General features: G+C 47.9%; 1 protein-coding gene across 1 annotated transcript in view; it reads right to left on the bottom strand.

Moving 5' to 3' along the window:
- The window catches only part of dnase1l4.1 (deoxyribonuclease 1 like 4, tandem duplicate 1), a 25,949-nt gene that overhangs the window by 10,712 nt on the left and 5,237 nt on the right, over nucleotides 1-10,000 (bottom strand). The window lies entirely within an intron of this gene.

Below are 10,000 nucleotides of genomic sequence, written 5' to 3'. Positions count from 1 at the left end.
GAATTCTGACTCGGAATTCAGAATTCTGACCTGGGACTTGTCATCCTTCCTAAATGCCGCACTCAATGTCACCCTTGCTCGAGTCTGTGCCCCACCTGGGCCACCCCAGTCAAAATGGCCTGGACACGCCACTGACTGATCATGCTTCCTGTTGTGCCCGAAGGCCCATTCTGAGCCAGGAAAAACCCTGGTAAACATGATGTAACGATGTAAAGATAAAAAGGCTGTTGGCAGCATGTTTCCATTAGCCTGACTTTATATGTTATGTTGCTCTTTAATAGGAAGAATAGAAACCGCACACTCTGGCTCCGTGGCAATGAATTTAATAAAAGGACAACGTTTCGGCCTGGTGGCCTTTGTCAAGTCAGGTTGTTGTTGCTCTTTAAACCTTTATTGACAACCCCCCTCCACACACCATTGCCATTAGAGGTTGTTTATCGTTGACCGCAAGTTATTTTTGCTACTTTCACTGGCAAACCAAAGTGGCAATCAAAAAGCCAGTCAGAAGCCACACCCACCGAAAGGGCAAACTGCCCGGATCTCGGCTGCGCTATAGACGGTTTTCACGGAATTGTGAATCCTGTCAGTTATTGTACTAGCAAACACTGCAACAGGAAGTGATGCTGCTGAATGACACACAGATAACCAGCCTCTCTCTTCCATAACCTTCAAATGCTCCAGAGACTGTTTGTACTTCAGCCCATTCAAATTTGGACACAGGAAGTTGTCATCTTCCAAAGGAGGGGGGGGGGGGGGGGGGGGAGCTGAAGGAGATTTGATGGCATTCGACCAATCACAAGTGGGGGGAATGAGCGGATACCCGCCTTCGATGGTATTCGACCAATCACAAGTGGGCAAATAAGCGACTCCTGCCTTATTAATCTTTTTACCACCTTTAAGACCTGGGGTATGTTCAATCTGCGAAACGGTGTGCACCGGGCTTTGAGGCACATTCTCGGTATAGGCATGTCAGAGGTGTTACAGCAGCGACATGTATACATTTATAGAGGCATTAAAGAGGCAGTGTGCAGAGTGGATCCAACAGATAGGTGCAACGCTTAGGTCACACAACAGGGTGTTCAAAGCCATTTAAATAAACGGTTTGCTACGTGTTGTCGGGGCTGAACTCAACCCTGTCAAAGTACAGATGGGTAGGGGCCGCGAGCATTTGCAAATTGTGGGAGCCAAGGCGTCTGTCTTAAGAGACTATGCAGGGATTATACATGTGTCTGTGTCTGTAGTAACTTGCCCTAAAGACACTGACACACCGGACACACTTGAAAAGACTAGCGGGAAAATAGATGCCGTCCGATGAATCACCTCATGTCTCCTGTGTCTCTGCCAAAAAGTTGCTTTTGAACACACCGCAAACATGACAGCCGATGGGCAACTAGCACGTTCTGCGCCTGCGTGAGACCTGATTCATTCAACAAAGCAGTGTTTGCCTACCATTTCGCTCACTCAAACCATTTTGTAATAATATAGCTGCGTCTAATGGAGAATATGTCTGATAAGAAGTTACAAATGCCACTGGCGTATGTCAACCCATGCCTGTTCTTTTGTTTTCTTGTGGATGAAAGGAAAAGGCAGAGGTGGAAAAATAAGGAGAAACCGCACTGCTGCGCAAAGCTGCCGACAAAGCTAGAGCCAACGGTGCGGGACACACCACACATACCAGGACAAGAGAGACGCCTAGACATGGCCGACGCTGACGAATTGGCTTGGCGTGTCTGTGGCTTAAAGGCCGGCTTTACCGTGGGGAATATGAATATATATTAAATCTCACGCCCCTAAGGTTTTCGAATCCGTTGAAATTTTTGAAATTGGTTGTTTCCCGCCAGAGATATCACCAGAAATCCACTCTGTGTGGAGGGGGGGGGTGGTGGAGGGGAGGGGCGGGTGCGGGGACCCGAAATACTACATTTCCCACAATGCACTGGGCTCGCGTGGCCTTCGTTTTCATCATAGATATATATAAAGGCTAGATAGCTTACCCGCGCTGCCGGCCAATGGAGAGCGACGTCGTCGCATGGCGGCCATCTTGCTACAGGGAGCTACTAGGAGTTATGAGCATCTGTTGTTGGGTTAGTATGGCAACATCATATGATCATAACTCCTAGGGAAATTGATGAAACTGCATGAAACTTTGTGCCTGAATCCCTCTCATGGCATAGATGCTTCGGTCTAATTTTGGTGTAATTTGGAGCCCATCAAAAAAATAGTGTTTTTAGTGTTTTTTTTTTTTTTTTGGTCTATCTCGGGAACGGAATATGCTTGTAATAAACCAAACCGTTTGTAAATCCGTCAAGATTTCAGCGAGTTATGAGTATTTTTGTCTGTGCAGGTCACCAGCTACCATAGAACGTACCAGAAAGGCACTGTAGCAAGATGGCGGCCGTTCAACGACGCTGGTGACTCCGCCTTAAGCCATCTAGCCTTTATATATATCTATGGTTTTCATGCCCACCCCTCAGGCATTTGGCTGATATCAAACTCCAGTAGGTGGCGGTAATGCACATATATGTTTGCCAACCGCCATAAAACTCAAAGAAGAAGAAGAAGAAGAAGGCTTCGACAATAAAAGATACAAAGAAGAAGAAATAAATCGAAAATAAAATTGCCTCCAAATTGCACCAAATGTAAACGGTAGTATATATGTCGGGAGATGTCTTCATAAAAAAAAATTCATGCATTTTAAGGCATTTTCGTAGGAGTTACGCGCATCTGATGTTGTAACTATTTTCTGTAAAAATGTGTAAAAATGGGTACATTGCTCAGCGTTGATTTCGTTACTTCAACTCACCTACTACCAGATGTAAAATTTGACGAGCTTTCCAATGCCGCCAGTCCCGTGTCTTTTGGTGCTTCCGTTCCAGAGATATGGTCTCTTGGCAAGGAGCTATGGAAAGCTAACCTAGCTACAGTATGCTATGCGGGTGAACAAGATGGCTGCCTTTTGCTTTTCGTTGAGAGCTCTGAAGGGGCGTGGAGGACCTCTAGAGGCGGGACCATGGCTCACAAGACTTGTTGTTCATAGGCGCTCGAGTTCCGCAAGCGGGGAGGGAAGCCGGGTGACGCGTAACGCGTCATCCGGCTTCCCTAAAAATGTGAGAGATGCCTGATAGGTCAGGCAGTGAAGCTCCAATTTCAAAATATTTCAACGGATTCTAAAACCTTAGGGGCGTGAGATTGATATATATTCATATTCCCCACGGTAAAGCCGTCCTTTAAGTGGTAGATCTTCCTGATTTGATCTAATTTTCTCTTGATTTAGTGGCCCTACTGACTATTTCAATTCCCCCTCATACTATAGATCTCTGCACCTTGTTGTGTGGAGTCGAGGGCCTTGATGATTGTAATGGGAGAGATTAGTTATTCTAAATGGTTTAATTTATATTTATTTTGTTATTTTAAATTGCCATGTTTAATTTATATTTATTTTGTTATTTATGTTTTCCCCCAGGTATTTTTATTGTTATTTCAAGAGATGTTTTTGTTGAGTTTAGAAGAAAATATGGGAGCAGGGAGAATTAAACTTGAATTTCCTATAGTTGTCTTATGTCTTCTTTTTTATTATTTAAATGAAAGTCCTGTTTAATTGCTTGTATTCATGTGTAATTTGTTCAATGAAGGCATGCTTGAAATAATTTATTTCATTTCTTTATTCAGTGGGCTATAAGGTTATTCAATGTTTGGGGTTATGTTAGCAGTGTACCAGGTACTTATTAAAGCAGAAAGACAGGAACTGTCTAGTTAATTTATGCACACTTCAATATTTGTTTATTTGTTTATCAGGTGGCAATATTGAACAATGTTATCACACATTGCAGATTTCCCTCATATCGTGCAGGCCTACCGTCGAGGCCTACAACAGACTTATCAAACATTTGCCAGTGGTTTTTGATTGACATTTAGGAATGAGAGCAGAAGAAGCATAAATTACTCTTAATAAACTATGACCAATAAATGCACGTTATTTAATCAAACCAGAATGAGAAAATGTTAGCACATTACTGTAATAACTACCATAGACTCTGTGCTCTGTGTTATGGTAGTATAGGAGTTATTATTTAGTTATTTGTAAAACGGATTAGATTGTTTCTAACTCATCTTTTAACTAACTCTCATTTCAGCGAGGCTCGTCCTGCTGCAGACCAAAGCAGCTCACAGTGTGATATTTCATCTAAAAGAGCGAGAGGTTTCCAGCTCGTGTTCTGACAAGTCCGAGGCTAATCCCCCTCCTCTCAACACAACACACTGCGCTGAAGGCCGTTTCCACCACGTCTGCTGCTACACATTCCACACTATCTTCCACCCCTAATGTGCATGAAGAGAAAAGCCCCTCTGACAGAAAGCACTCATCTGCAAAAATAATAAGTCCCCCCAAGAATTAAGACAAAAATGCATATTTTCTCCACCCATCAAAGTCAAATGGCACTCATGACTTTGTGCATGACTACAGATTAGAATTCATATCACGATATCAGGAAAGAATTATGGCCCTATATGCAAGAGGCACTGTTGTAGGAAGGGAGGGGCTGTTATTTATCTTGCACCCCTACTGGACATGAAGAGAAAAACCCCTCTGACAAAAAGCCCCCCCCCCCCTGTTGTAGGAAGGGAGGGGCTGCGCTGTGTGAAGAGCTCAGACCTGTCTGGATTATAAAAGTAAGACTTTAGAGAAAACAGTCATCAGCCATACCAATTTATTGCCAAATGAAGTCAGTAAACAGAGCGAGGCGCGGAGCAAAACAGAGCGAGGCGTGGAGCAAAACAGAGCAAGGTGCGGAGCAAAACAGAGCGAGGCGTGGAGCAAAACAGAGCGAGGTGCGGAGCAAAACAGAGCGAGGCGTGGAGCAAAACAGAGCGAGGCGTGGAGCAAAACAGAGCAAGGTGCGGAGCAAAACAGAGCAAGGTGCGGAGCAAAACAGAGCGAGGCGTGGAGCAAAACAGAGCGAGGTGCGGAGCAAAACAGAGCGAGGCGTGGAGCAAAACAGAGCGAGGCGTGGAGCAAAACAGAGCGAGGCGCGGAGCAAAACAGAGCGAGGCGTGGAGCAAAACAGAGCGAGGTGCGGAGCAAAACAGAGCGAGGCGCGGAGCAAAACAGAGCGAGGTGCGGAGCAAAACAGAGTGAGGCGTGGAGCAAAACAGAGCGAGGCGTGGAGCAAAACAGAGCAAGGTGCGGAGCAAAACAGAGCGAGGTGCGGAGCAAAACAGAGCGAGGCGTGGAGCAAAACAGAGCGAGGTGCGGAGCAAAACAGAGCGAGGCGCGGAGCAAAACAGAGCGAGGCGCGGAGCAAAACAGAGCGAGGCGTGGAGCAAAACAGAGCGAGGCGTGGAGCAAAACAGAGCGAGGCGCGGAGCAAAACAGAGCGAGGCGTGGAGCAAAACAGAGCGAGGTGCGGAGCAAAACAGAGCGAGGTGTGGAGCAAAACAGAGCGAGGTGTGGAGCAAAACAGAGCGAGGCGTGGAGCAAAACAGAGCGAGGCGCGGAGCAAAACAGAGCGAGGTGTGGAGCAAAACAGAGCAAGGTGCGGAGCAAAACAGAGCGAGGCGCGGAGCAAAACAGAGCGAGGTGTGGAGCAAAACAGAGCGAGGCGTGGAGCAAAACAGAGCAAGGTGCGGAGCAAAACAGAGCGAGGCGCGGAGCAAAACAGAGCGAGGTGTGGAGCAAAACAGAGCGAGGTGTGGAGCAAAACAGAGCGAGGCGCGGAGCAAAACAGAGCGAGGTGTGGAGCAAAACAGAGCGAGGTGTGGAGCAAAACAGAGCGAGGTGTGGAGCAAAACAGAGCGAGGTGTGGAGCAAAACAGAGCGAGGTGTGGAGCAAAACAGAGCGAGGCGCGGAGCAAAACAGAGCGAGGCGTGGAGCAAAACAGAGCGAGGCGTGGAGCAAAACAGAGCGAGGCGCGGAGCAAAACAGAGCGAGGTGTGGAGCAAAACAGAGCGAGGTGTGGAGCAAAACAGAGCGAGGTGTGGAGCAAAACAGAGCGAGGTGTGGAGCAAAACAGAGCAAGGTGTGGAGCAAAACAGAGCGAGGTGTGGAGCAAAACAGAGCGAGGTGTGGAGCAAAACAGAGTGAGGTGTGGAGCAAAACAGAGCAAGGTGTGGAGCAAAACAGAGTGAGGCGTGGAGCAAAACAGAGCAAGGTGTGGAGCAAAACAGAGTGAGGCGTGGAGCAAAACAGAGTGAGGTGTGGAGCAAAACAGAGCGAGGTGTGGAGCAAAACAGAGCGAGGTGTGGAGCAAAACAGAGCGAGGTGTGGAGCAAAACAGAGCGAGGCGCGGAGCAAAACAGAGCGAGGTGCGGAGCAAAACAGAGCGAGGTGCGGAGCAAAACAGAGCGAGGTGCGGAGCAAAACAGAGCGAGGTGCGGAGCAAAACAGAGCGAGGCGTGGAGCAAAACAGAGCGAGGTGCGGAGCAAAACAGAGCGAGGTGCGGAGCAAAACAGAGCGAGGTGTGGAGCAAAACAGAGCGAGGCGTGGAGCAAAACAGAGCGAGGCGTGGAGCAAAACAGAACGAGGTGTGGAGCAAAACAGAGCGAGGTGTGGAGCAAAACAGAGCGAGGTGCGGAGCAAAACAGAGCGAGGCGCGGAGCAAAACAGAGCGAGGCGCGGAGCAAAACAGAGCGAGGTGTGGAGCAAAACAGAGCGAGGTGCGGAGCAAAACAGAGCGAGGCGCGGAGCAAAACAGAGCGAGGTGCGGAGCAAAACAGAGCGAGGCGCGGAGCAAAACAGAGCGAGGCGCGGAGCAAAACAGAGCGAGGCACGGAGCAAAACAGAGCGAGGCGTGGAGCAAAACAGAGCGAGGTGTGGAGCAAAACAGAGCGAGGCGTGGAGCAAAACAGAGCGAGGCGTGGAGCAAAACAGAACGAGGTGTGGAGCAAAACAGAGCGAGGTGCGGAGCAAAACAGAGCGAGGCGCGGAGCAAAACAGAGCGAGGTGCGGAGCAAAACAGAGCGAGGCACGGAGCAAAACAGAGCGAGGCGCGGAGCAAAACCACCCGATCTACTATGAATCACCTCATTCAATGGAAAGGAATTGCTTCAAAATGTCCCCATTCTATGGGGTGGAGTTGTACAATCTCTACAACCCAGTTTCTCTGGGTTGTAGAGATTACTTGCAAAACCCCATTCAATGGATAAACCTGGGGTCTCCGAGGCCTGGGTGGGCCGCAGGACCCTGTGGAGGTCCTGTGGTCGCTTCGGGGGGTCTGCGGGCCGAACGGAGGGGTCTGGGGGCCGAACGGAGGGTTCGAGACCCTCGGGGGTCGTCTCCGGAGACCCCTCCAAGCCTCTCTCATGCCCCATGCCTAATCCTAACCCAGACCCTAACCTCTCCCACCCCCTAACCCTAACCTCTCCCACCCCCATGCCTAAACCTAACCTCTCCCACCCCTAACCCTAACCTCTCCCACCCCTAACCTCTCCCACCCCCCATGCCTAAACCTATCCTATCCCACCCCTAAACCTAACCTCTCCCACCCCCCATGCCTAAACCTAACCTCTCCCACCCCTAACCCTAAACCTAACCTCTCCCACCCCCCATGCCTAAACCTAACCTCTCCCACCCCCCATGCCTAAACCTAACCTCTCCCACTCCCCATGCCAAAACCTAACCTCTCCCACCCCTAACCCTAACCCTAACCTCTCCCATCCCCCATGCCTAAACCTAAGGACACAGGGGTCCAAGCAGACCCTCCCCATGCCTGCAGAGGTGGGCAGGGTGGTTGAGAGAAGAGCCAATGGAGAAGCCTATCCATTAAATGGGGTTTTGCAAGTAATCTCTACAACCCCAGGGAAACTGGGTTGTAGAGATTGTACAACTCCACCCCGGAGAATGGGGACATTTTGAAGCAATCCCTTTCCATTGAATGAGGTGATTCATGGGGACATTTTGAAGCAATCCCTTTCCATTGAATGAGGTGATTCATAGTAGAACGGGTGCCAAAACAGAGCGCTTCTGGTGTGATTGGCAAGGCTCAATGCTTCTGTGACGCGCTGCTTCGGGGATGCTTCTGGTGTGTCACCGCCGTTACACCGTCTGTATCACACTGTCTGTATCACACTGTCTGTATCACACTGTCTGTATCACACTGTCTGCATCACACTGTCTGTATCACACTGTCTGCATCACACTGTCTGTATCACACTGTCTGTATCACACTGTCTGTCACTGTCTGTATCACACTGTCTGTATCACACTGTCTGTATCACACTGTCTGTATCACACTGTCTGTATCACACTGTCTGTATCACACTGTCTGCATCACACTGTCTGTATCACACTGTCTGCATCACACTGTCTGTATCACACTGTCTGCATCACACTGTCTGTATCACACTGTCTGCATCACACTGTCTGCATCACACTGTCTGCATCACACTGTCTGCATCACACTGTCTGTATCACACTGTCTGTATCACACTGTCTGTATCACACTGTCTGCATCACACTGTCTGTATCACACTGTCTGTATCACACTGTCTGTATCACACTGTCTGTATCACACTGTCTGTATCACACTGTCTGTATCACACTGCCCGCAGCGATCTTCTCTGAACAGCGGAAATGTTGTAATTTGCTGTTTATAACAAGCATGTCGGGCCACGCCCATCACTAATCCCTCAATGTTCCGTTCTTATCTGATGCTCAATTCACAAGAAGCTGGGGGCAGAGAGGGGGGGGGGGGGGACCTGGGGGCAGAGAGGGGGGGGGGGGGGGCCTGGGGGCAGAGAGGGGGGGGGGGCCTGGGGGCAGAGGGGGGGGGGGGGGGGGGGCACTGATGTCATTTAAAGAGACATTCACTTTGGTAGAGCTGTTATTATCACTTCATTATACAACTAATGTATCTAACTGTATGTGCATGCACGCGCAGTATGTTTGACATCAATAGAAAAATGCACAATACAAAGTCCCATTGCTTATCTTATGACTGCAGGTATGGAAGTACAGTGCATGGGCTATTTTCAGTGCAATTGTTTTTCATGTGTGCTGTGCTCAGGATAACAATAATAATCTGTCATAATTAAAAATTATGCGGTTTATAGAGTTTTTCCTGAATGGATTTGAAGGATTGGAAGTGTCAGTTCACACCCTCATACAAACAACACCAATTGAAATGTTGGACACATTTCATGTCAATTCTTTATGTATTTATTAGGTATTTTGTACGTGTGTTTGTGCTGTAAAATGTAAATGTATCTCAGTTTACACATCGCACTCAAACTGGCTGAGAATCCTAACAATCCGGAAAAACATTTCTTTGTACTCTTCTTTTGTTGTGGCGCTCAATCCCTAATTTACTGTCAGCAAACTGGGCGTCTCAGGTGAAAATGACCTGAGATATTCAGGGTGCGAAATACATCCAACTCCATAGAGATGAACAGGAGCAAACAATGTTATACTGTGTGAGCCCACTCGACATTTTCTACAAAGCAAAACCTGTATGATGAAGCTACCAGGAGAATCACATGCCCGCACGCGCGCATAGTTTAGTTACTAAACTATGGTTCCCTGCAGTGCTAATCCACAGTAATGTAATGGACAATGTGTATGCACGGCACGCGTTTTCTGAAAATCATATTTAAAAAACACAATTAAGTTTCAAAAGTCATACAAGTGATTCACGTTTGTGAAGATTATCCTGCTGAACACAAATTTCCACTCCCGTAAACTTTTGTTAACCACAGATCTTATCTCATTCATTTAAAGCAGCTACGAGCAAGATTTTTGATTGTTATTAAACAGTCTAAATTTAATATTGATGCCTCACATCTTTCCTCTAATAGTAGATGAGACCAACACAGAGTGAATCGGCGAGTGCTGTCTTGATGATTATAGTCTGTGTGCGGCCGGCAGATCAGGAAGTGAAATGAAACAGTTTACGTCAGCCACTTCGGCCATAACCACAAAATTACAAAATTACTTTCAAACAAACTGTTAGAATAATAACGAGAGATGTTCACGAGAGTAGAAAGCCCCGTGAAGTAGCGTGGAAAAC

This window comes from Poromitra crassiceps (genome assembly GCF_964638095.1).
Source record: "Poromitra crassiceps genome assembly, chromosome: 27".
NCBI classification, from domain to species: domain Eukaryota; kingdom Metazoa; phylum Chordata; class Actinopteri; order Beryciformes; family Melamphaidae; genus Poromitra; species Poromitra crassiceps.
The sequence above is the reverse complement of the archived record's forward strand: the minus strand, read 5'-3'. Positions and strand labels throughout refer to the sequence as shown.